The sequence below is a fragment of the Phascolarctos cinereus genome, unplaced genomic scaffold (assembly GCF_003287225.1).
Source record: "Phascolarctos cinereus isolate Bilbo 61053 unplaced genomic scaffold, phaCin_HiC Scaffold_2;HRSCAF=192, whole genome shotgun sequence".
Lineage (NCBI taxonomy): Eukaryota > Metazoa > Chordata > Mammalia > Diprotodontia > Phascolarctidae > Phascolarctos > Phascolarctos cinereus.
In genome coordinates, this window is record NW_027555625.1 from 175,869,614 (window position 1) to 175,894,914 (window position 25,301).

Consider the following 25,301-nt stretch of genomic DNA (forward strand, 5'->3'; position numbering starts at 1 on the left):
TATTCAGTTCTCTTTTCTGTTCTATAAGTAAGCTCCCTCTGTCTTCTCATGCTTCTGATATTCTAATTTCCTGTCTACATTTAGCTTCCAGTGCCTCAAATCAGGGTATCTTTATTAATAATTTTTTCCCTTTAAATTTTTTTATTGATACCTATTATTTTTGCACATTTAAACATCTTTACATGTGTTGTTTATTTATTTATTTAAATTTTTTTCTAAATTACATGTAAATAAGAATTTTTAATGTTCATTTTTAAAAATTTTGAGTTCCAAATTCTCTCCTTCCCTCCCTCCCCACTCCTTGAGAGGGCAAACATTTTGATATAAATTATACATATACAGTCATGTAAAATGTCTGTATTAGCTATGTTGCAAAAACCCCCCAAAAACCAACAACCAAACACAGACCAGAAAGAAAGAAAGAAAAAGAAACAAGAATAATAAAGTCTAAAAAGAAGCTTCAATCTATATTCAGATTCCATCAGTTCTTTCTCTGAAGGTGAAAAGCATTTTTCATCACAAGCCCTTCAGAACTGTCTTGAATTATGCTATTGGTGAGAATAACTGAGTTCTTTACAGTTGATCATCATGCAATATTACTGTTACTGTATACAATATTTTCCTGCTTCTGCTTATTTTACTTTGCTTCAGTTCATTTAAGTCTTCCCAGGTTTTTTTTTTTAGAAATAATTTCTAACTCAGGTCAAAAAAAATCCAAAGTCCACAGTTTTATCAGCTAAAACACAACAATACACAGTTTTCCCATAGCTCCCAAACTGTTCTTCAATGATTTGTAAAAGGACTAATGATGGTTCCTTCTTGCTATTCCCATCTATAGTCAGTATTTATGCCTCTGAACCACTTTCAAACTTTTTTTTTCCCTTAGGTCCTCAGAACTGTCTCAAGCTGCTTTTCTTATGTAAATGTATTTTTCTGTTCCTTTTGGCAAATAAAATATCTCTATAAAAAATAGGCAGCACTCTATTTTGAAATCATGTTTCCTTGAAAAGACACAACAACAGATATAACTTTCACAGTCCTTTTATTATTAACATACCACACAAGGCAAAAAAGGGGAAACCATTTTCTAAAGGTGTTTACCATTGTCATAGAGGCTGTTCAGAGCAGAGTTCAAATTGAAGAACAATTTCCTAAAGAAGGTAAGGGGCGCCAGTTACTGCTATTTGTAGCTGACACAATGCTGACTTCATCAAGTCCCAGAACACTGCAGAGTTTCATAAATAAGCTCTTTAATCACTCAAAAGTATTTGGCTTAACTATCCACACAGGAAAAAAATCAAATGGTTGAATAGTGAAGAATGATGGGAAAATGCATATTGTTCAGATTATGCTATGTTAGATGAATAATAACGAATAATCACTTAACCCCTATTGCTTCTGAGGGTGAGAGAGAGAGAGAGAGAGAGAGAGAGAGAGAGAGAGAGTTGTATAGCAAGTGGAAGGAGGCAGGGTGGGAAGGAGGGAAGTAGAGGGAGGGAGGTAGAGGGAAGGAGGGAAGAAGAGAGAGGATGGAAAAGAGAAATAGAGAGAAGGATAGAACAGGTCCATCAGCACATATATCAAGGTATATGAGGTGTTCGGGCAAGACTGAGGGCTTGCAGAGACTTTTTCAGGGCTTCTCATCCACCTTTGGTGTCCACCTGCCACCCAACTCTCTAGCATGTGCAGAGTCCACATCCTGGTAAACCATCTCAGTAGATAGGCTAACCCAGGTTAAAGTTAATCACAGGGCTCAAACTCATAGGTGAGTTAGGGCAATGTCTCCACCAAGCACGTGAAGAATGGCAGAATGGGTGGATGTAAACAATTTGTTCCAAGGGCCATGAAGGCAGTGGAAGCATAAACCGTTGAGATCTTGGAGCTTAGTTAGACAAAGAAGAGGGTCATCCACCATATCCTGAGCCACCACCAGTCATCTTGACTTTTGTCTTGCCACTGGACTCCATTGAATCTGGAAGAGAGAGCGAGGCTGATGAGTTCGTGTAACTTTACCTGACTTAAATCCAATTTATGCACAAGTCAAAAGACATCACCCATACCATTTTACCATTTTTACTTACCTCAAAGTCCTGTGGTGACAGGCAAGTGATGAAGCAGTGAGTATGGATACACTGGGAGCTGTAGTCATAACCCTGCACACAGACAGCTCAGGTCATAGGGTCATCTTCTCACTGAACTGAAGCAGCAGTAGGATTCAGCAGCCCCATGGGTGTCTGAGCAACCTTTTTAAAGTACTGCACTGCTCACTTTCTCAGGTGAGGAAGGGGCTAGAAACGGTGCCCTAAAAGTTATCTGCTTCACATAACTTAACCCTAGCCTGCTTCTGCAGCAGTCTGGAGATCCTACCTTTTGGTTGAAACACAAAGAAATGTCCAAAAACTTTTGTGAACATGATTCCACTCACTGTTAATACATGGAATGTGCACACAGTTATGGACATGAAATCCAACTGCTGCTTGTGCTAATTTTGACCTAACAATTAATGCCAAGAAAACAGAGATTCCCTACCAACCAGCACATTCATGTGTGGAACCATCAGTTACAGCATACGGAGAAATTTTGAATGCTGTAAATAAGTGTACTTACCGTGGCAGTATACTGTCCAGGAAATGTCCACAAAGATGATGAGCTAGCTCAATGTTTGGGAGGCTCTGAGGGAAACTGAAGTTCTATAGAGCCATTGTGCTAACCTCATTGTTTTATGCCTCTGAAATCTGGACAACAAACCAGTGCCAAGCTGGGAAACGGAATTGCTTCCATTTGAATTTTCTTAGGAAAATTATGAAGATCATCTCGCAAAATAAGGTACCCGAAACTGAGGTCATTTCTCAAGCTGAACTGCCAAGTATTCAAACATTACTGCAGAGAGCGCAACTCTGGTGGGCTGACCATATTGTTTGAATGCCAAATGCACATTTGCTTAAAAGACTGTTTTGCAGAGAACTCACACAAGACAAGTGGAAGTCAGAAGCCATGATACAAGGACACTCTCAATGTCTGTCTGAAGAAATTTAGAATCAATTATGAGACATGGGAAACAATAGCACAAGACTACCCAGAATGGTGTGCCCATATCAAAGAAGGAGCAGTAGCTCAAAAGAAATGTGAGAGGTGCAAATTTAGATATCTCCACTCCAAATGATCAGATGGACTACTTATGCTGGACCTGTGGTATAGCCTTGTATTGGTTTGAACAGCCCTAGTGGGACCCACTGTACCTTGACTCCAACATAGTGATGTCAACAAAGGACAACAACCAACTAACCAAAATATATTTTGGAAAGATACTGCTGATGGATATTGGATTGGGCCCAGAATTAAATAGAAGGAAGTGAGGGAGCCTGGATTACATTTGGAAAATTGTGTATTGCAAGCTTCTTCCTGAAACAAACGAACAAACCAAAAAAAAAACCAACGTCTTTAACATAAACATTTTTCTGATGATGCTGCAAGGCTGCAAGTCATGGAATACCACAGCTTTCAAAAACTGAATTTTCAGTTCACTAAAGAGGCAAATGATACATGGCATGTGTGAATAGGCTAATCATGGAAATGTACTTAAGAATGAGTGTGAAAGATGTCATTAGAAATGAATGCCTGGAAAAATAGATGAGTTGGTCATGTGACAAGAGCAAGGAATAAGATAGACAGCCTATGAGCTCCATTGGCACCCACACAATGCCTAGAGGTTTAGAGGAAGCCCTTTAAGCACATTGCGTGGACACTGGAGATATATGAGAGGATGTAGACAAGCATCACATAGGGTGAGAAGGCATAGATCGGTTACTATCTGTACTGTTGGAAGGAGTACTGACATTGATCAATTGAAGCATCAGAGTTGATTTCTTTTGGGAAGCATCCCAAGACCAATTTCTCCTCTGAAGCCTTCCTGAAGGTGTGATCATAGATTTTTAGAGCTAGAAGAGACCTTAAAGATCACAAATATAACAATTTTATAGATAAGGAAACTGAGGTCCAATGACTTGCCCAACATCATGCAGTTAATTAGTGGCAAAGCTGGAGTTTGATTCCAGACCTCCTGGTTCCAAATCCAGTATTCTTTCCATTGCTCCAAAAGAGTTCTTCCTACTCTGAGAACTGTTTTATAAGTTGCCCTATCGTCTCCATAACATATTGTTTTTTTCTTTCAATTTTCTTTTCCTTTTTTTGTATGTGAAATCATGCAAAACATAATTCCATATTAACCATTTCAGAAAAAAGCAAGAAAAATAAAGTGAGAAAATTGTACTTCAATTTGTATTCAGAGTTCTTCAGTTCTATCTCTGGAGGTGGATAGCATTTTTTTCAACATGAGTCCTTTGGAATTGCCTTGGACCATCATATTGATTAGTCACTAAGTCTTTTACAGTTGATTATCATTACAACATTGCTGTTACTGTATACAATGATATCCTAGTTCTTCTCACTTCACTTTGCATGCATAGGTGGTTTTTTTTTTCTGAAACCACCCCTCTCATTATTTCTTATACAACAATAGTATTCCATCACAATCATATGCCATAACTTGTTCAGCCATTTCCCAGTTGATCAGCATCTCTTCAATTTCCAATTCTTTGCCCCACAAAAAGAGCTGCTATAAATATTTTTGTATGTATAGGTCCTTTTCCTTTTTCTTTGATCTCTTTGGGGTACAGAACTAGTGGTGGCATTTCTAGATCTCAAAGGGTGTGCACAGTTTTATAGCTGTTTGGATATAGTTCCAAATTGTTCTCCAGAATGATTAGACTAGTTCACAACTCCACCAACAGTGCATTAGTGTCTCAGTTATCCCACATCCCCTCCAACACCCAACATTTTCCTTTTTTGTCATGTTAGCCAATTTGATAGCTATGAGGTGATATCCCAGAACCGTTTTGACTTGCATTTCTGTAATCAATAGTGATCCAGAGCATTTTTGCATATGACTATAGATAGCTTTGATCTTTTTCTTCTTAAAACTACCAGCTCACGTCCTTTGGCCATTTATCAACTGGGGAATGGCTTTTATTTTTATAAATCTGACCCAGTTCCCTATATATTTGAGAAATGAGGCCTGTATCAGAGAAATTTGTCCTTTAAAAATTTTGATATTCAAAAATGAAACAAAAAAATTTTTGATATTACTTCATTGTCTAGGGTAATTTTTAGCAAAATGTAGTTTCCCTGGTTATCCCTTTTAATTAGGTCTATTCTTGCTTTTGCCTTGTCTGACATCATGATTGCTACCCCTGCAAGCCTGTGAGTGTTGATGCTTACTGGTTTCTGGGCTGAGAGCTTTGGAAGCTACTGCTGTTGCTGCAGCTGTTGCAGCTGCCTCCAAGTCCCACGGGTGGTGCTGCTGACATGCTCTGGGCCAACTCCCAACCTGGTGTTACAGACCTCCTCAACCTTCCTAAGTTATCTTAGGCTGGAAAAATGTCTCACTCTGTCCTTTTGTTGTCTCTGCTGCTTCAAAATTTGATTTGAGGAGTTATTTTAAAATTGTTTGGAGGGGAATGTTGAGTGAGTTCAGCTTGTGGCTGTCTCTAATCCACCATCTTGGCTCTGCTATTTTATTTTAAAATCCCAATTCTCTTCCTCTCTCTACTCTCTCCCCCATCCATTGCTATGGCAATAAGTACAAATTCATTACAAATTTGAAGTCATGCAAAACAAATTTTCTCATTAAACATGTTCCGGGGGGGAAAAAAGAAAAAGAAAGAGAATGCTTCAATGTGCACTCTAAATGCATCAGTTCTTTATCTGGAAAAGGACAGCATTTTTCATCATGAGTTTTTTAGAGTTGTGATGGGTCACTGTGTTGATCAGAATTACTAAGTCTTTCACAGATGATTATTTTTGCATACTGTAGTTACTGTATAGATTATTCTAGTTCTGCTCATTTACTTTGTGTCAATTCATATGTCATCCCAGGTTTTTCTGAAACCATCCCCTTTATCTTTTCTTATAGTACAATACTATTCCATCAAATTCATATACCATAACTTGTTCAGGCATTTCGTGGTTAGTGGGCAACCCCCCAGTTTCCAATTCTCTGTCACTACAAAAAGAGCTGCTATAAATATTTTTGTACATATGGGTCCTTTTCCTTTGGATAGCTTTTGCTATAGACCTAGCAGCAGTTTTTTCTGGGTCAAAGGGTACACACAGTTTAATAGCTTTTGAGACATAATTCAAAATTGTTTTCTAGAATGGTTGGACTAGTTAACAGTTCCACCAATAGTGCAATAATGTACCAGTTTTCCCATATCCCCTCCAGCACTTGTCATTTAACTTTGCTGTAATCTTAGTCAATTTGATGGGTGAGAGGTTGCACATCAGACTTGTTTTAATTTTCATTTCTTTATTTAGTATGATTTAGAGCATTTTTTCATATGACTATTAATAACTACTTTCTTCCACTGATTTCTTCCTCCTCTGCCTGTTCATATTCCTTGGTCATTTATCAATTGGGGAATGGCTTTTATTCTTACAAAGTTGGCTCAGCTCCCAATGTATTTGAAAAATAAAACCTTTATCAGGGAAACTTATTGCAAAGATTTTCCCCCCTCAGTTTCCTTCTTTTCTTCTAATTTTAGTTTCATTGGTTTTGTTTGTACAAAACCTTTTAAATTTTATGTAATCAAAATTCTTCATCTTACCCCCTCCCCCACTTGAACTTTTTATCCACAATAAACTGTTAATATCCCTTTAGGTTTCATCTATGCCTTCTAAAGTGTTGAACAGAGACTCTACCACATCTTGGGTCAATAAATAATTGTTGACATAAATTGAGTTTCTAATATTCTTAGCATTGTTAATTAATGGTACAGCCGTTAACTCCTGTTTATAAGTTCAGGGCTATTTTTCCCATCTAAAAGCAGTGAAGGAGCTATTAAATCCATTGGATTTTTATTTTCTAGGCCAAGGAAAGACTTAGCTTTTCCCTAAATCTTATTTACTCTGGATCCAAGAATTCTGGGTAGTCTAATTATAAGATCAGGAGGAAACTTGATGAGTGACTCTGGGCAAATAATGTAATCTTTTATGATATTTCATGTCATATTGGGTTCAGTTTCCTCTCTGTAAAATGGGTGATGTTGATGGGAGAAGTTAGACTAAGTGACCACTTTAGAACTTAAAAAGTCTCTTTTAACTTTTAAGAGGTCTTTTTCAGTTCTAAGATTCTATGAGTTTGTGTATCAACTTTCTATGCCTCCTGACTTCTTTTAAATACTAGTTAAAATCCCACCTTCTACAGTAAGACTTTCCCAATTTTTATGAGTTTTGTGGGTCTCATGGTGGGCATGAGTAGGTATGTTACAAATGATGACTTGCATTCAAAAAGTAGCCTGAAAGACATCACCAAAGACTGGGAGAGGAGGAAGGGCCATCGTGTAATGAAAATGATTATGTCCTATTTATTCTATTGTTTGTACATCGTTGTTTGCATGTTTTTCCCATTAGGTTGTGAGCACCTCAAGAGCAAGGGCAATCTTTTTACCTTTATTTGTATTTTCAGTGCCTGGTGAATAGCAGGTACTTAATTGATTGACTAATTGACTGATTGGCTTTGGGTCTGAACAGAGTTGCTGATGTGGCAGCAAGAGTGAACATTGGGCTACAGAAGTGTATGGCAGACTATGAGAGTGCAGCCTAGGGTCATCTCAGTATGCCCAGTATGACTAATGGAGGAAGTTTGCTGGATGCCTTGGAAGTAAGAGCTCCAGGCTGCATTCTCAGAATTGCCCAACTGTTCCATGGACCAGGAAGTGCTACAATGAGAAATGCATAAGTTTGCCGCATGCAATAAGTAAGTTCTAAAAGCACGTGGGTTGTGAAACCTTCCTTAGTATTCTTAATCACAGACTCAAGCAGTTTCACAATGCTTGAACCTATTTTGCTTTTGAATTTTTTATTGGTTCATATTGGGTTTTGTGAGTCTTGTGGTGGGCATGACCTAAAAGACATTGTCAAGAATATAGGACTGGAAAAGGAAATGGGGCCTTTTGTAATGAAATACATTACATGGAATGAAACTGAGAGATAATAGATGGACAGTCCTAGTGTTGATCTGGTGACCACAACATGTAGAAAGAACTAGTGGAAGGCCACCAATATGCTGGGTAGGTCTTTGGTGGACGAGTAATGAAAAACCATAAGCAAGAATCTTGTAGTGTATATCATTGCTGGTAACATGTTCCTCAATGGGCTCCATTAAAGAAGCATTAGAGTAAATGTATATTTGAGTGTTGAGGAAAAACAAAGGAAAATGACCATCATTATTTTCATATCCCTAAGAAGAACAATTCTTCAATGCATTAGGTTTCTTGCCCCTTGGTCCTCTTTTTCAGAAATAGAAATGTGGAAGTAAGCCCAACTTCTTGTGATTTGAATATGCTGAGCTTTAACAGAATCTGATCCTAAATAGGGCTTATCTGTCTTCTTTTTCTCTCTACTGGTATTTGCTATGTGGGAGGTACTGGCAAACAGATCATAGTACTAGAGCAGTAGAATTGGAAAGGCAAGGGAAAGTTATTTAAATAAAGGCAGAACATGGGTGCTAGACTGTGAAAACAGGGAGAGATAGAGGAATAGGAGGTCATGGAATCACATGTTCTCAAAATCAGAAAGTTTCCCAGGCCACGTAGTCAGGTCTGTACCTGGATCAGAATCCCCTCTACTTTTTGCCTAGCAAGTGGGCCTCTGTTTGAAGGTCCAGGTGAGAGAGGGCCCTCTCCCACTTGGAGGTATACTACAGTTTGCCCTCTGTATCCAAAGCTAGCTGATACAGAAGGATCTAAAAGATTTGATTTGGCAGATCTGTGCCTTTTGAATGTACCTTAGTTCTGGCTCCAGAGCCAATCAAAATGGCTCCTCCCTGCCATGTGGTTAGAGGCCCCAAACCACGTACAGAATGTGGACTTCAAAGTTGATGTGGGATTTTGTCAGAAATCATAAGGACTGGGCTCCTTGGTTCCACTTCCCACTCCCCATGAGACAGAGAAGCATGGAAAGAATTCTCTGAACTGGTGCAGAGTGAAATAAGTAGAACTAAAAAAACAATACACGGAAAGGGTAGCACTTCACAATATTGCTAATAAATTTCTGTGCCCCCTCCCCAATTCTAAATGTGGCAGAACTGCTGTGAATCTGCCCCAGCAAAGGGAGTTTCCTTACTGGGAGCTTACCAATGAAACCACAGGCCTGGATTTCCCCCAAAAATTCTCTTAGGAGTTTTTGTTTCAAAAGGCAGATTTTGCTTCAGAAGTTAGAACTCTGATGAAGTAGTCAACAAAGAGGCAGCTGGCTGTTTCTGTATCCCAAAGAAAATGCTGACTGGAAGTTTCCTGGGTCTTTCAACAAGTTTAGTGAATAGAAATCAGTCAACAAGAATTTACCGTGCACTTAATATGTTGATAGGCAGTATTCTAAGTACTGGGGTTAGAAAGACAATAAAACAGTTATTGTCCTCAAGGTGCTTGAATTCTATTGGGGGAAAGAATAGTACTTTACTTAACATCTCTAAAGTGAGCCCTCTTCCCTCCTCTGACCTGGACACCACTCTAGGGCAGGCCCTCATCCCCTTGAGCCTAGACTATTGCAATAGCTTGCTGATTGGTGAGTCTGCCTGCCTCTAGTCTCTCCCCACCCCAATCCATTCTCCACCCACTTGTAAGATCTTCCTAAAGTACAGGTACATATCATACCCTCTCCTCAGTTCAATAAACTCCATCATCTCATGGATGAAATTTTAAATCTTCTATTGGTGTTCAAAGTCTTTTATCACCTGGTCCTTTCCTACTTTTCCAGTCTTCTTACACCTTACTCCCGGTAGTGCTGGCCTCCTGGCTGTTTCTTGCACAAGGCACTCCTGTCTCCCAACTTTGGGCATTTCACTGGCTTTTTAACATTTTCAGTGTGTCCTTCATCATCTCTACTCTGGTTTCTTTCAAATCTCAGCTAAAGTCCCACCTTCTGCTGGAAGTTGTTCCTGATTCTCCTTAATCTCATTGCCTTCCCTCTGAGATAAATTCCATTTGATCCTATATATCAATGTTTTGTATATGGTTATTCACATTGTCTTCACCATTAGACTCCTTGAGAGCAGAGACTGTCTTTTGTCTTTGTAGTCCCTACTCTTAGGGCAGTGTCTGCCATATAGAAGGTGCTTAATAAATGCTTATTGACTGACTGATAGTATGTGTGTGTCTATGGACTGGAGCACACCCCATGGAGTATGGCTAAGAAGGAGCCTGTAGGGGATGGGGTCAACTTTGTGAGGTGAGTAGTGAAGGTAATATTATTATCATTCTATCCACAAGAAAGTTAAGGATGAGAGAAGACTAGTCACTTGACAGGGCCACCTGGCTACTGTGTCGGAACTGGGACTTCAGTTCAGGACTTCTGACCAATGAGTTTTCCTCTAGGAGATGACCTAGGAATATAGATTTTAGAGTTGCAAAGGACCTTGAGACAATCTGATCCTCTCTCTTCATTTTGTGGAAAAAGAAACTGAGGCTCAGAGACAGAAAAGTTATTGCCTCAGAACACATGGCTAGTGAATTGAAGAAACTGGTTGAACTCAGGTGTTTTACTAGAAGACCTGTGATTTTTACTTGGAAATCTGTGATTTTTCTATTCCACTCCACTGGAGGAATTTATCTTCAGTGGAGAAATAGCTCGAGTCAGTAAATAGTTTCTAGGTATAAAATGATTTTTTTGCTTAGGGAGCTTGAAAGCTACTTTTAAATATTTAAATGTGTACTCACTGTCCTAAGCCTTTAAGAGATCTCCAGCAGTTCACTTTATTTGCAAAAGTTTTGCACCCTTTTTTTTAGCAAACAATAAACGGCTCATTTGTAAAATTCAAAAATGACTTAATAACAAATGACAAAAACAAAACTAGCATTTCCTCATACTAAGTATAACAGAAAAAAATAGGCTTGTGCATGAAACCACAAAACCCTATTATATACAGCTTGTTTTTCTTTTTAAATATACATATATATACACACAAACATACATACACACATATACACACAAATATATGCAAACATAATATATAACATATACATATATATGCAAATATATACACTCCATATTAAAATAATTTAACATATAACCTTCAAAGTTTTCATGCTTATCTGTGTTTCTTTCCTGCCTTCTTTCTCTTCTGTTCTGTGCATTTTAAAAAAATGTTCAATGATACTCTTTGGACTCCTCCTCCACAGTGGAAAAATAAAAAAAACAAAATGTGCTTGGTCGTTATTTTCTATGCATTATACCTTTGTCTGAAAATGTCTTCAGACAATAGAGATTCTTGTTGGGGTTTGAAGTCATACATTTTCATTTCTAATCATGGTGACCCAGCTGACTTATCTCCATCTCTTCAAAGGGACTTCTGAGCTCCTAGTATGAGTTTGTTAATTGGATGCTAGGTGAAGCAACTGTTAGAGCCAATAGACAATTGCTGTGGGGGAAGAAATGCAAAGGCTGAATCACACCCAGGTGACTGGAGTCAAATCCTGTGTCTGGGTGAGACATTGGCATGCATTGATAGTATCAGTGCCCTTGTTTCTTGTCATTATCATCAGTTGACATTGAGATCATAATGTTGATGCTGGCTGTTGTCTTACCACCTCCTTGGCATTTGCTGTCTATTCCTGTAGTTGGGTTGGGAGTTGGGGGAGGAGAGGAAATTTGGATCAAGAGTCCCAGTGGGCCAAAATCTATCCTTGGTTTAGGAATTAGTTTTAATTGAGTGCCTGACAAATTGGCTTCACAGTAGTCTCCAGGGCCCACTGGGGACCCTTCATCTTCCTGTGGCTGGAGGCCCCTCTTTATGGCTTAGGAGGCTATTGGGAGTCTGAGGATTGGCACCAATAAAGACTGAGAAGGTAATTGGGGAAGTGGGGTAGAAACTCAATTGTTCTTCCATCTGTGGGTAGAAAAATATTTTTACATGTAAATTGTCAAAAGCCATCTGTGTGCTGTTAGGAATAATATGGAGATGTGAAGATAGGAGTGGGGGTAAAACTGAATAAACTATTCTTTGAACAGCTCCCCTAAGCATCTTTTTAAAGCAGAAGGCAGTAGGATTTGGAGTCAAAAGACATAGGTTCAAATTCCACCTCCAATACATGGCCTGGGACAAGTCACTTCATCTCTCTCTGAACCTCAGTTTCTTTAGCTGCAAAATGGAGACAATAATATCTGCCTTGCCTATTGCATAGGGTTGTTGTGAGAGAAGCACTTTGAAAAGTGTCATAGGAATGTTAGCTTACCATCTATCAGTGTTGTAGCAACTTTAAAAAATAGTATATTATAATTCTGTCTGATCATAGCTTCTTATCCTTCCAATTCTCTTACTTTCTCTTTGCCCTCATTGTTTTCTCCAAACTAATTCCTATTCACCCAGCCCAACTCTGAATTCCCTTGCTTCTATACTGAGCCTTGATCCTTTATTGTCTCGCTATGCTCTCTACTCCAGAATGTCTTGTCTTCCTGACCTGCTGTTCCCACCCTACAAGTCCTTTTTTAAAAATTTTTTTATTAATTTATTTTGATTTATCAACAATCACTTCCATATGCTTTTGAGTTTAAAATTTTTCTCCCCCTTCCTCCCCACCAGCCTCCCCAAGATGGTGCACAATCTTATAGAGGATATACATTTACATTCCTATTAAACATATTTTCACATTAATGAAGTTGTAAGTAAAAATTAAAACCAATAGGAGGAACCATCAGAAAGAGGAAACAAAACTCAATAGAAGAGAAAAAAAAAGATGGCAATTCAACTTTCACAGTTATGATTATTATCTGTCTTTTTTTTCCATCCTTTTTTTCCCATTTATGCTTTTCTTTCTCCTCTCTCCCTTCCTTCCCCACCAGTACTTTGCTTTTTGGCACCGCCTCAAGTCTCTCCCCCTTCTTCCCCTCCCCCCTCCACCACTTCTTCCTGCCCATAGGGCAAGTTAGATTTCCATACCTAACTGATTATGTTATTCCCTTCTTGGGTTTTTTTTTTTTGGCTAGGCAATGGGGTTAAGTGACTTGCCCAGAGTCACACAGCTAGTAAGTGTTATGTGTCTGAGGCCAGATTTGAACCCAGGTCCTCCTGAATCCAGGGCCGGTGCTCTATCCACTGTGTCACCTAGCTGCCCCGTGTTATTCCTTTCTTGAGCCAAATCTGATGAGATTAAGGTTCAAACAATGCTCACCCCCCCCTTCTTTCCCTCTGCTGTAATAGGATTTTCTGTCTTTTCCTGTAATGCAATTTACCCTTGTCTGCCTGCTCCTTTCTCAGTACATTTTCTAAGATCAGACTAATCCACTTACTTGGATCCATTTAACCCACTTGATTAGATTTTTTTTTCATTATTACATCAAAGTCAACTAATATCCACCCCCTTTATGTATATTCCTTTAACATGGTGTAATAACAATACAGTTCTCAAGAGTTGCAAGTGTCATCTTCCCTTGTAGGGATGTAAACAGTCCACCCTTATTAACAACATTTTGTATCTTTCTGTCCCATTAACCTTTTTATGTCTTTCTTGAATCTTGTACTTGAAGATCAAATTTTTTGTTGAATTCTGGTCTTTTCATGGGGAAAGTTGGAAGTCCCCTATTTTGTTGAATATCCATCTCCTCCCTCAAAAAATCATGCGCATTTTTGCAGGGTAGTTGATCTTTGGCTGCAATCCAAGCTGCTTTGCCTTATGGAATATCATGTTCCATTCCCTGAGGTCTTTTAATGTAGAAGCTGCAAGGTCCTGTGTAATCCTGACTGCGGTTCCATGATGTTTAAATTGTTTCTTTCTGGCTGCTTGCAGCACCTTCTCTTTCATCTGGTAGTTTTGGAATTTTGCTAGTATATTCCTTAGCATTGTCAATTTGGGATCTCTTTCAGGTGGTGAGCGGTATATTCTTTCTATGGTTATTTTACCTTCTAGTTCTAGGACTTCCAGGCAGTTTTCCTTTTACCGATGAGGTATTCTTGCTCTCTCATAGAGTCATTAGTTTCCATTTGTCCAATTCTAGTTTTTAACAGATTGTTTTCTTCTGTTAGTTTTGTACTTCCTTCTTCAATTGGCCAATTGTATTTTTAAGGGATTTTTCTTCAGTGTACTTTTTTTTCCAGTTAGCCAATTGTGTTTTTTAAGGACTCTTCTACCTCTCTCATTAGACTTTTAAAATCCTTCTTGAGCTCTTCTAAGAAGGCTTTTTGGGCTTCAGACCAGTTCATATTCCCTTTTGATGTTGCAGATGTGGATTTGTTGACAATGTTGTCCTCTTCAGAATTTCTGTCTTGATCTCCACTCTTCTCATAATATGCATCTATGGTACTGATGGGTGTGGCCCAAGCCAAGGTCTTCGACACTTGCCCCAAAGGGAATCTGATTCCTATTTGTCTACAAGCCTCAGCCCTTATCTCCCTTTGAAAGCCCTAGCCCCACCTTTTTGATCTCATTATCTATTCCCATTGTCTATTCAATCTCTCAGAACTTCCAATCAGAATTCTCACCCATACCCTTTTCCCAGACCCTCTCCTGGTCACCCAAAGTCACTTTAGTATATAAGATCTACCCTGGCCCTCATTTGGGGCTGAGAATCTCATCTCAAAAGGCTGAGACTTTCTCATGCCTGCCTGTCCTTATGGGGTCACCTGGCCAATGTGATTTATCACTAATAAACTTTTCCTCTGGCTGAAGAAGATTTGAGTTGAATTCATTCAGGCAGGGCCTGGTACTGCGATCTTGGGGTTCCAGCAGCACCCCAAAGTCCTAGACCTCTTCAGTACATTTCTTTTTACTCATGGTTTCTTTATTCCCTGGCCTTTAAAGAGATTGAGCTCTCCTGCTGAGGAACAGAGGGCACTGACCCAAGCTTCTTATGTTGGGAGTCTAGTCTTGGTCACTGGCTTTGTGTGCTGGGGCCTCTTATGTTGGCAATGGAGGCTGTAGGGTTTTGGTAGCTTACCTCGTGTTGGGCTGGAATCAGCAAGGCTGGAAGTTTCAGGCAATTCTAGGTTGCCTGCTTTTCCTTTCCTTTAGCTTTCTTCAGCTCCTTTTAGATGGGTGCTACAGGGTGTTTATCTGCCTGGGGCCCCTTGCAATGCTGCCTCCCTTGTTTCTGCTAATGCACTGGGAGATTCCTTTGCAGTACAATGCTGAGGCATCTGGTGATTTTCTGAGCTGGTTTCCACCAGTTCCCCCACCCTCACTGAAGCACTCGGAGGTGCAGGTGTTGGTGTTTGCCTGCTTTACTACCTGGGCTTCAGGATTTCCTCCTGGTTGACAGTTGGAGGCTGTAGGGTTCTGACAGCTTACCTAGTGTTGGGTTGGAATCAGCAAGGTTGGGACTTTAGGAAGACTCTAGGTTGCTTTCTTCAGCTCCTTTCAGATGAATGCTGCACGGTGCTTAACCACCTGGGGCCCTTTGTAGTGCTGCTTCCCTTATTTTTGCTGAGGTACTGGGAGACTGGTTTGCTGGGCTGCTGCACTGCTGTTCCCCGTCTTTCTTCTAGATCAACTGTTAAAGGGTTTTTTTTTTCCTAGGGTGATATTTTCTGGGTTTTCAGAGGTTGATAGGGGAGGGTGAGAGTGACTACCTTTTTACTCTGTCATCTTGGCTCCTGGAAGCCCCTATAAGGCCTTTTATACCTGGTTAAACCCCCACCTGCTCATTTCTCTGCTCCCTCTCCCAGGCTAGTGAGAATCACTAGAGAACAAATTCATAGCTCACAGCTTATAATTTCAACTGGGTCCTTGCTACTGTTAAACAATCCTATTTTACTCTCCTAACATCTAATCTCACAGGAATTTATTGAGCACCTACTACAATGCACAAGACATGCTCCTAAGTGCTGAGGAGACAATGAAAGCAGCTGTTCTAAATTTTTTTATTCTCTCAAACATCCACATTTCCCTCCCTTTCAGCAACCTTTTAGCACTTATGGTAGCTTAGTGTTGGCACTCATTTAATCTATATTGTCTGGTGTAGAGTCTTCTATGTATACTTTCTCTAATTTCTTTTTTGCTACTGACTTGGATAAGTGGATTTATTTGCTATTTGCTATGTGTGTTCATTGTGGAACTGATATTTGGTGGGAAGGATCAAACCTTATATATAAAGCCTGAGGTCTTCCTTCCTCATTAAGGAAAAGCAATCAGGGATTTAGCTTGACCCTAAACATTTTGTCCCCTAGACTAATAACATTTAAGGGAGCAGATTGATGTAATTCTAACCAGGTATCTGCTCTGAGGTGAGCAGAATAGGTAGCCTTTAGCCCCAGTCTCCTGGAATCAAAGTCTTCCTTGGAGAAGGTGGAGGGAAGAGATGCTAGAGATGTTTATTCTTGCTTCTTTTTGAATCACACACATGACCTTCCCCCCACTTGCTTATATATTGTATAGTATTAAGAGTCCTATCTTCAGAGTCAGAAGACCTGGGTTCTTATCCTATCTCTTAAACTCACTAACTCTATGACCTTAGAAGAATCATTTGACCCTCCCCACCCCAGGCTACAGTTTCCTTATCTGTAAAATGATGCAGTTTAACTGGATGGCCTCAGAGTTCCCTTCTAGCTCTAGCTCTGTGATCCTATGATTCTATAGGATCCCTTGATTTCTTTCCTGTTAATCATTATGGCATGGGGCTTGATGAATTCTTATGTTGCCTTAAGGAATGTAGGTTAACAGCTTTCCTGGGTCCTTTTCCTACCACAGTAGTGTCAGGATGATAGGCTGGGCACAGGACACCCCCTAGATAGTGATGTCTATTGTTTTAAAAATAGTTTTAAAAATGAATCAATTTTTAACATTCTTGAAAATTTTTTTGAGTTCTAAATTCTTCCCTTCCTATAGCCCCTTCCTCATCCACTGAGAAGGCAAGCAATATGATGTCAAATATACATGTGAAGCCATGAAAAACATATTTCCATATTAGTCATGTTGCAAAAAAAAAAAGCAAGAAAAATAAAGTGAAAAAAGTATGCTTCATTCTGCACCCAGAATTCATCAGTTGTCTATCTGTGACACAGCACAGGTAAATAGCATTTTTCATGATGAGTCCTTTTTTTGTATTGATCAGAGTAGCTAAGTGTTTCACAATATTTCTATTACTGTGTACACCATTATTCTGGTTCTGTAGTGGTCTAATTATTGATCACCTCTGCTAAGTGGTACAGTGGATAAAGAGCTGGGCCTAGAGTCAGGAAGACTCATCTCCCTGAGTTCAAAACTGAATCGAGACACTTACTAGCTGTGTGATCCTGGGCAAGTCACTTAACCTGGTTTGCCTCAGTTTACTCATCTGTAAAAAAGTGAGCTGGAGAAGGAAATGGCAACCACTTTAGTATCTTTGCTAAGGAAACCCAAATGGAGTCACAAGGAGTCAGACATGATGGGAAACAACCAAACAACAATTGCTCTTAAACCCAATTAGGATTGAAGAAATCTTACAGTGCTTTTTTAGCATTTTTGAATACCTCATTCCACTGCCTGCTTTTCCCTGTATATTCATTCTTTTAACATTCTTCTTTACCCTAAAAGTTCCCATATAGTTTTCCTGCCCTTGTCTTTCCCTGATGATTATATGTTCTTTTTTTTTTGCCATGAGAATGTCCCTTCTGGGCTTTGTCCCTTGTCTGTCTCTCATTACTATAACCAATAATCCAGCCTCCAGCTCTGGTTCAACCTCAGGATTCTCCCTTAGGTCAGGGATGGTACATGGCAGTCTTTAGACATAGGGCGGGCATATGGGGCTATATTTATCCTGAACCCTGCCCCTTTCTTCTCTTAACTCCTCAAGTCAGAGTTGAATAATAACATCAACTTTGACAGCAACAACACCATTTACTGACATTTGTATAGCACTTTAAGGTTTGCAAAGCGCTTGGCATGGTAGATGATTTCTGAGCTCATCTGGTCTAGCCTGAGTGGGCTGAGATTCTGAGTGGAATCCCTTCTACAATATTAGACAAGGGCTCATCCAGCCTGTTTGAAGAGGTACCTATCACTTGGGGCAAAGACATTCTGCCTTTGAATAGCTCTACTGGTGAGGGAGAAGTTCTTCCTTAACCTATACTGACCTTTCTGTAGCTTCCAGGCATTTCTCCTGGTTCTGTTCTCTGGGGCCAAGCTCTCTTCTTCCATGTGACTACACTTAAAATGTTTGGTGATGGCTATTCTGTCCTTTTAAGTCCTGTCTTCTTCAGAATTCACATTCTCAGCTCCTTCAACACACCTTTTTACAGCCTAGTCTCCAGTCTTGTTGCCATCCAAGTCTGCAGGTGCTTTGGGTTATCAATTTCCTTTCTAAAATGTGATGCCTGGAATTGAACCTAGTAATTCCAGATGTGCTCTGACCAGTTACGTAGTGTCATGAATAAAGTACTGAATCTGGAGTTGGGAAGACCTGAGTTTAAATCTGGCCTTAGACACTAACCAACTGTGTAACCTGCACAAGTCAATTAGCCTCTCTCTGCCTCAGTTTCCCCAACCGTAAAATAGGGACAATAATAGCACCTACTCTCCAATGTTGCTGTAAAGATCCAAAAAGATATTTGCAAAGTGCTTAGCACAGTACCTAGCAAATAGTAGGCCCTTAATAAAAACTTGTTCTCTTCCCTTCTCTAGTATTGCCTCTCTTGTTCTAAATTCCATGCCTTTCTGTGTAGCCTAAAATAACTTCAGGGTTTTTTTTTATGGCTACATCACAGTGTTCTCTTAAAATCTTTTTCCTACTGTCAGCTTTCAGTTCCCAGGCCCTTGCCTGAAAAATCTTGCCATAGAGACACTGGACTTTGGAAATGTCTCTTTCTCTTTTATTTCTTTATTTTTAATTTATGGAGTAAAACAATATTTTTTATAATATAGTATAATAAAAAACAATGATTACACATGAAACTGCAAATCTGTTATGCACAACTTGCTATTTCTTTTAAATATATTGTAAAGTTGTCAAGTAAATTTCTTTTTTTCCCCCTTTTCTCCCTCCCCCTGCCCTAGAGAAGGCTACCATTAGACACAAATATGTATATAAATGTGAAATTATTCTATACATATTTCTATTTATCAATTCTCTCTCTGGATGCAGTGTCTTCCTTCATATGTTCTTTGTAGTTAGTTTGGGTATTTATAATAGTCAAAATGTTTCTATTCACTCAAAGTTGTTCGTAAGAAAATACTGCTGTTACTATGTACAATGTTCTCTTGGTTCTGCTCATTTCGCTCTTCATTATTTCATGCAAGTCTATCTATGTTTTTCTAAGGTCATTGAGCTCATCATTTCTTATAGCACAGTATTCTATCTAGAATTATGCCCAAAGAGTTATTAAACCTATATCCTTTGACCCAGCAACATCATTACTAGGTCTATTTCCAAAGAAGATTAGGGAAAAAGGAAAAGAATCAATATATTCTAAAATATTTATAGCAGCTATTTTTGTAGTGGCAAAGAACTGGAAATTGCCACTGAAAATGGCCAAATAAGTTGTGGTATATGATTGTGATGGAATGCTACTGGAAATATCTTAACAGACTGTTCCAGATTTTGCCACTTAGGTGATACTTTTCATAGGGCATTGAGAATTCTGGGTAGGAGAAGCCACAAGAGTTCCAACACGTCCGGATAAGTCTGTTGTTGCTTTGACCTTGTCATTGAGACTTTGGGGTGGAAGAAGCTGGGAGAGAATCTATCTTGAGAGCCACAGGTCTGAGAATTAGAAGCATTAGAAGGAAACACTTTGGTGTGAGATGCCTTTCCCTCTCTCCTGTGGTCCTCTACCCACAGGGACCTTTGTTGGTGAAAGTTTAAGATAGGGTGGGAGTGAGAGGAGTTCAGAGGCATTGGGACCTAGGTTCTGGAATGGAGAACTGCAACTGTTAGAGGAGTAGATTTGAATTCTTGATCTGCTTTCTTTCTATTTGTGTGATAATGGATAAATCATTTGTACCATCCTTGGCCTCGGTTTCCTTATCTGTAAAGTTAGGGAGAGGGCAGCTAGGTTGTGAAGTGGATAGAGCACTAAGCCTGGAGTCAGGAAGACTTGACTTCAAATTCAGCTTCAGATACTAGCTGTGTGATCTTGGGCAAGTCACTTAATCCTGTTTGCCTCAATTCCTCATCTATAAAATGAGCTGGGGAAGGAAATGACAAACCATTCTAGTATCTTTGATCCAAATGGGGCCACAAGAAGTTGAACATGACTGAAACAACTGAACAACAACAATAACAAAATTAGGGGGTTGAACTAGACAGTGGGGTGTACTGGCTGCTAGGAGGCATGCTAAATAGACAGTTAAGTGACAGAGGATAGAGTACTGGAGCTGTATTCAAGAAAACCTGACTCTGAATACTGCCTCAGACACTTAGTAGTCCTGTGACCCTGAGCACATTGCATAATCTTTCTCAGCCTCCGGTTTGTCATCTGTAAAATGCAGTTAATAATAGAACCTACCTCACAGGGTTGCTGTAAGGATCGGATGAGATAATGCATGTAAAGTGCTTTGCAAAACTTCAAAGCACTATATAAATATTATTATTATTAACATTGGAAAGAGAGATGAATTTGGAGTCAAAGGGTCTGGATTTGGATCTAGGCTATGCTATGTGTTACTTGTATGACCTTGCTTTTCTGGGCCTGGGTTTCCTCTTCTATAAGATGGCAAGACTGGACTAAATCTCCTCTGTTGTTCAGTCATGTTTGACTACACTTGGAGTTTTCTTGGCAAAGACACTGGAGTGGTTTACCCTTTCCTTCTCCAGCTCATTTTACAGATGAGGAAACTGAGGCAAACAGAGTTAAGTGACTTACCCAAAGTCACACAGCTAGGAAGTGTCTGAAGCTAGATTTGAACTCAGGAAGATGAGTCTAGCTGCCCTTAAAAAGTTCCTCTAAGGTCCCTTCTAGCTCTGAATTTATGATCGTAAGTTTTCTTTGGTTCTAAGTCTTAACTGTTTTGTGAGTAATCATTTCATCTCATTTTTTCTCTGTCTTCGTTTCTCTCTTACCTCTTCCTCTATGCAAACAGTTCTCAGTGGGATCATAGAATCATTTCTTTTTTTTTTTTTAGGCAATTGGGATCAAGTGACTTGCCCAGGGTCACACATCTAGTCAGCGTCAAGTGTTTGGTCTGAGGCTGGATTTGAACTTAGGTCCTCCTGACTTCAGGGCCAGTGCTCTATCCACTGCACCACCTACCTGCCCCCATAGAATCATTTCTTTAGAGTTGGAAGGGACCCCTCAGGCTATCTGGTCCAACTCTCATTTAACAGGAGATGTATCTTGTGTAATAATAATGATGATGATACTAATAACTAGCATTGATATAACATTAAAGTTTGTGAAATGTTTTACAAGTACTATCTCATTTCATTCCCACAACTACTTTGGGAGGCAGGTGCTATTGTTATCACCATTTTACAGATGAGAAAACTGAGGAAGAATACAGTTAAGGATTTACCCAGGGTCACACAGTTACTAACTGTCTATGGCCAGATAGGAACTGAGGTCATCATGACTCCAAGGCCAGAGTTGTGCCACATAGTTCATATTTACTATTCAGGATTATTCATTGTTGAGAACTTCTCATAATTGGGCCAAGAAAAGACTGTGGTTCCAGATTACCTGCTGGCCATAGCCTCCTTCTATATTGTTTGAAGAAAAGATCAAATTACTTAAAAGGAGAGGGGAAAAAAGGCAAAATCTATATCTTGACAATAGACTCCATTCCAGGAATTCTCTTTCTTCTTTTTTAAAAAAATATTTATTTTAAAATTTTTATTTATTTATTTGTTTTTAGTTTTCAACATTCACTTCTATAAGATTTTAAGTTCTAAATTTTCTCTCCCTCTCTCTGCTCTCCAATCCCCAAGATGGCATGCAATCTACAATCATACTAGACATATTTCCACATTAGTCATGTTGTAAAGAATTAGAACCAAAGGAAAAAACCAGGAGAAAGAAGAAACAACAACAAAAAAGAGAAAATAGTATTCTTCTATCTGCATTCAGACTCCATAGTTCTTTCTCTGGATGTGGATAGCATTTTCCATCATGAGTCTTTTGGAATTGTCTTAGATTCTTGCATTGCTGAGAAGAGCTAAGTCTATCAAAGTTTGTCATCTCATAATATTACTGTTACTGTGTACAACGTTCTCCTGGTTCTGCTCACTTCACTCAGCATCAGTTCACATAAGTCTTTCCAGGTTTTTCTGAAGTCTGCCTGCTCATCATTTCTTATGGAACAATAGTATCCCATTACATTCATATACCACAACTTGTTCCCCAGTTGATGGGCATCCCCTCAATTTCCAATTCTTAGCCACCACAAAAAGAGCTGCTATAAATATTTTTGTACATATGGGTCCTTTTCCCATTTTTATGATCTGTTTGGGATATAGACCTAGAAGTGATATTATTGGGTCAAAGGTTATAGCCCTTTGGGAATAGTTCCAAATTATTCTCCAGAATGGTTCACAACTTCACCAATAATGCATTAGTGTTCCAATTTTCCCACAACTTCTCCAACATTTACAGGAATTCCCTTTTGATAGATTTGCTGTGCTTTGAGCCATGACATAATTGTGGGTATAAAAGCACTGCTAGCCCTTCTTCGGAAATGTTCTGGTATTCTGACCCTTCATGTTCATGATGCAGAATTGGTCAAGGCTTATTAATGTGCTAAATGGACATGAGTTGTCTTTATTATTATCTTTAAACAGCATGCCATAATGACATTTATATTATACTATGTGTGTATTATCTCGATTGAGACAATAGCTCTCTGAAGTAGGTTCTGCAGATATTTCCATTTTTCATGTGAGGAAACTGAGATTCTGAGAGGTTAAAATAAATTTGCCTGAAGTCACATAGGGAATGAGTTTCAGGGGAGGGATTCAAAACCGCGTGTTTCTGACTTCATGTCCAAGTGCAGAGCTCCTTTTCCTACATTGTGGAAAGAGCATTGGACATGGAGTAGAAAAGCATCCCAATTTTAGCTTTTCTATTTACATTCTGTATTACCTGGATCAAGTCTCTTTCCCTCCCTGGGCTTCAGTTTCCTAATCTCTTATGTTTTGTTGTTTAATCGTATCCAATTCTTTGTGACCGCATTTGGGGTTTTCTTGGCAAAGATACTGGAGTGGTTTGCCATTTCCTTCTCCAGTTCATTTTACAGATGAAAAAACTGAAGCAAACATGGTCAAGTGACTTGCCCAGGGTAACACAACTAGTAAGTATCTGAGGCCAGATTTGAACTCAGAAAGATGAACCGTCTCAACTTTGGGCCTGGCACTCTATACACTGTACCACCTAGCTGCCCCTTCCTCATCTCTAAAAGAAGCAAGTTGGACTAGGTGGTGTTCCAGGTTCATTTCAGCTCTAATGTTTTATGACTTTGGTACTAGTTAGGGCACAGAGATAATCAACAAGCATTTATTAAATGCCTGCTCTGTGCCAGGGGCAGCTAGGTGCCACAGTGAATAAAGCATTGGGCTTGGAATCATGAAGACTTACCTTCATGAGTTGGAATCTAGCCTCAGGCACATCATTTGTATGACCCTGGGCAAGTCACTTAACACTGTTTGCCTCAGTTTTTTTATCTGTAAAATGAGTTGGAGAAGGAAATGGCAAACCACTCCAGTATCTTTGTCAAGAAAACCTCAAATATAGTCACGAAGGGTCAGACATGACTGAAAAACAACTAAATAATAACATGTGCCAGGCCTATGCTAATAGATAGGGATAGGAATGGGGATTAAACATGCGATTTCATTGGCATAAGGAACTTCTGGTTGAGGAAACTCCCTCTATCAATGCGGGCTATCATTCTCTCTGCAGTTTATTGTCCTAGAGATTTACTCAGAGAGCTGAAAGGTTCAGTGCTCTAAGGTCCAGGGTCACACAGGTAGTATGTGTCAGAAGCAGGATTTGAATCCCAGGTTTTCCAGGCTTCAAGACTGGCTCTCTGTTCATTATGTCATGCTATCTCAGCAATGAGGATACAAGAATAAAAATGAAATAAAAAGGAACCTTTCCCTTTCGCTCAAACAATATAGAAGGAGGCTATTCTCAACAGGTAACCAAAACCATAGCCTTTTCTTGACTCAGTCCCTCCCCAAATGGGATAGTGGATTCAGAGTGGCATTCAGAGTCATGGTTTAAATCCTGCCTCTATAATCTATACCTTATGTAACCTTGAGCAAGTCACTGAATTCCTCTGGGCCTCAATTTTTTTTTTAATGTGTAAAATGAAGGAGTTGGATTAAATGGCTTCTAATTTCCCTAGATCTTTGATTCTGTCATCTCCCACCATCCTGTTCTTAGATCTAAGAGACATTCTTTTTTTAAGTCTTTGCATTTTTTTTTAAATTGCAAAATGCTACATATATATGTGTATATACATAGACATACACACCCATTTGATAGCTACAACATACATCGTACCAGGGAAGACACTATGTATATATACATATATTTGTGTATGTGTATACATTTTTGTGTATGTATGTACATACAAATCCAGCTTCAAAAACTTACTAGCTGTCTGATCCTGGGCAAGTCATTCAAACCTCTATTTGCCTCAGTTTCCTTATCTGTAAAATAATAGCACCTAGCTCTTGATCTTGTGAGGATCAGAAGAAGTAATAATTGTAACAAGCTTGCCTGGCACAGTGCCTGGCACAGAGGAAGCACTATATAGATATTAGATATTATTATCGTTGCTTTGTGTGTGTTATACATACACACACCAAATATATAAAGAATAAATGCAAGCTAATTTTTTGGGAAGAGACATAAACAAGCATCTGGGGGTGGGGGAGGGAATCAAGAAAGGACTTCTAAGTCCTTGAGTTGAGTTTTGAAGGAAACAGAGGATTCTAAGAAGTATCCAGGATATGAGGAAGAAGTGCATTTCAGGCATGGGGGACAATCAGTGAATGCCAAGGGATGATAAATAAAACAATTTACCCTCAGAGCAAAGAGCCAGAAAATGGGGAGGAAAAGATAGAGATCAAGAGAAGAGAGAAGGAAGAGGAAGATGAAAAAGACAGAAAAATTAAAGACTAAATTGAAGGAAGAAAGAGATGGGGAGAGAGGAAGAGGCATGGTGTATAGAAAGAGACCAAACAGGAGTCAGAGAGAGATTTTGACGGCATCCTTTTGTTGTCTTGCCCCTGGCTCTTTATAGATCAAGTTAAAAAATCCTCAGCTTGTCATTCAAGGTCTTCCACTATCCGACCTCAGCTTACCCATCTAACCTTATCTTCTACTACTGTCTAAGGTAAAT

At 39.2% G+C, this 25,301-nt stretch overlaps 1 long non-coding RNA gene across 4 annotated transcripts in view; it reads right to left on the minus strand.

Moving 5' to 3' along the window:
- Positions 1-1,025: 1,025 nt before the first annotated feature.
- LOC144455833 (uncharacterized) overlaps positions 1,026-25,301 on the minus strand; it is a 39,463-nt gene continuing 15,187 nt past the window's right edge. For all 4 annotated transcript variants that reach the window (XR_013484639.1, XR_013484641.1, XR_013484638.1 and 1 more), the window contains one exon: positions 1,026-1,972. This is a non-coding gene — a long non-coding RNA (uncharacterized LOC144455833). The remainder of the gene's footprint in view (positions 1,973-25,301) is intronic.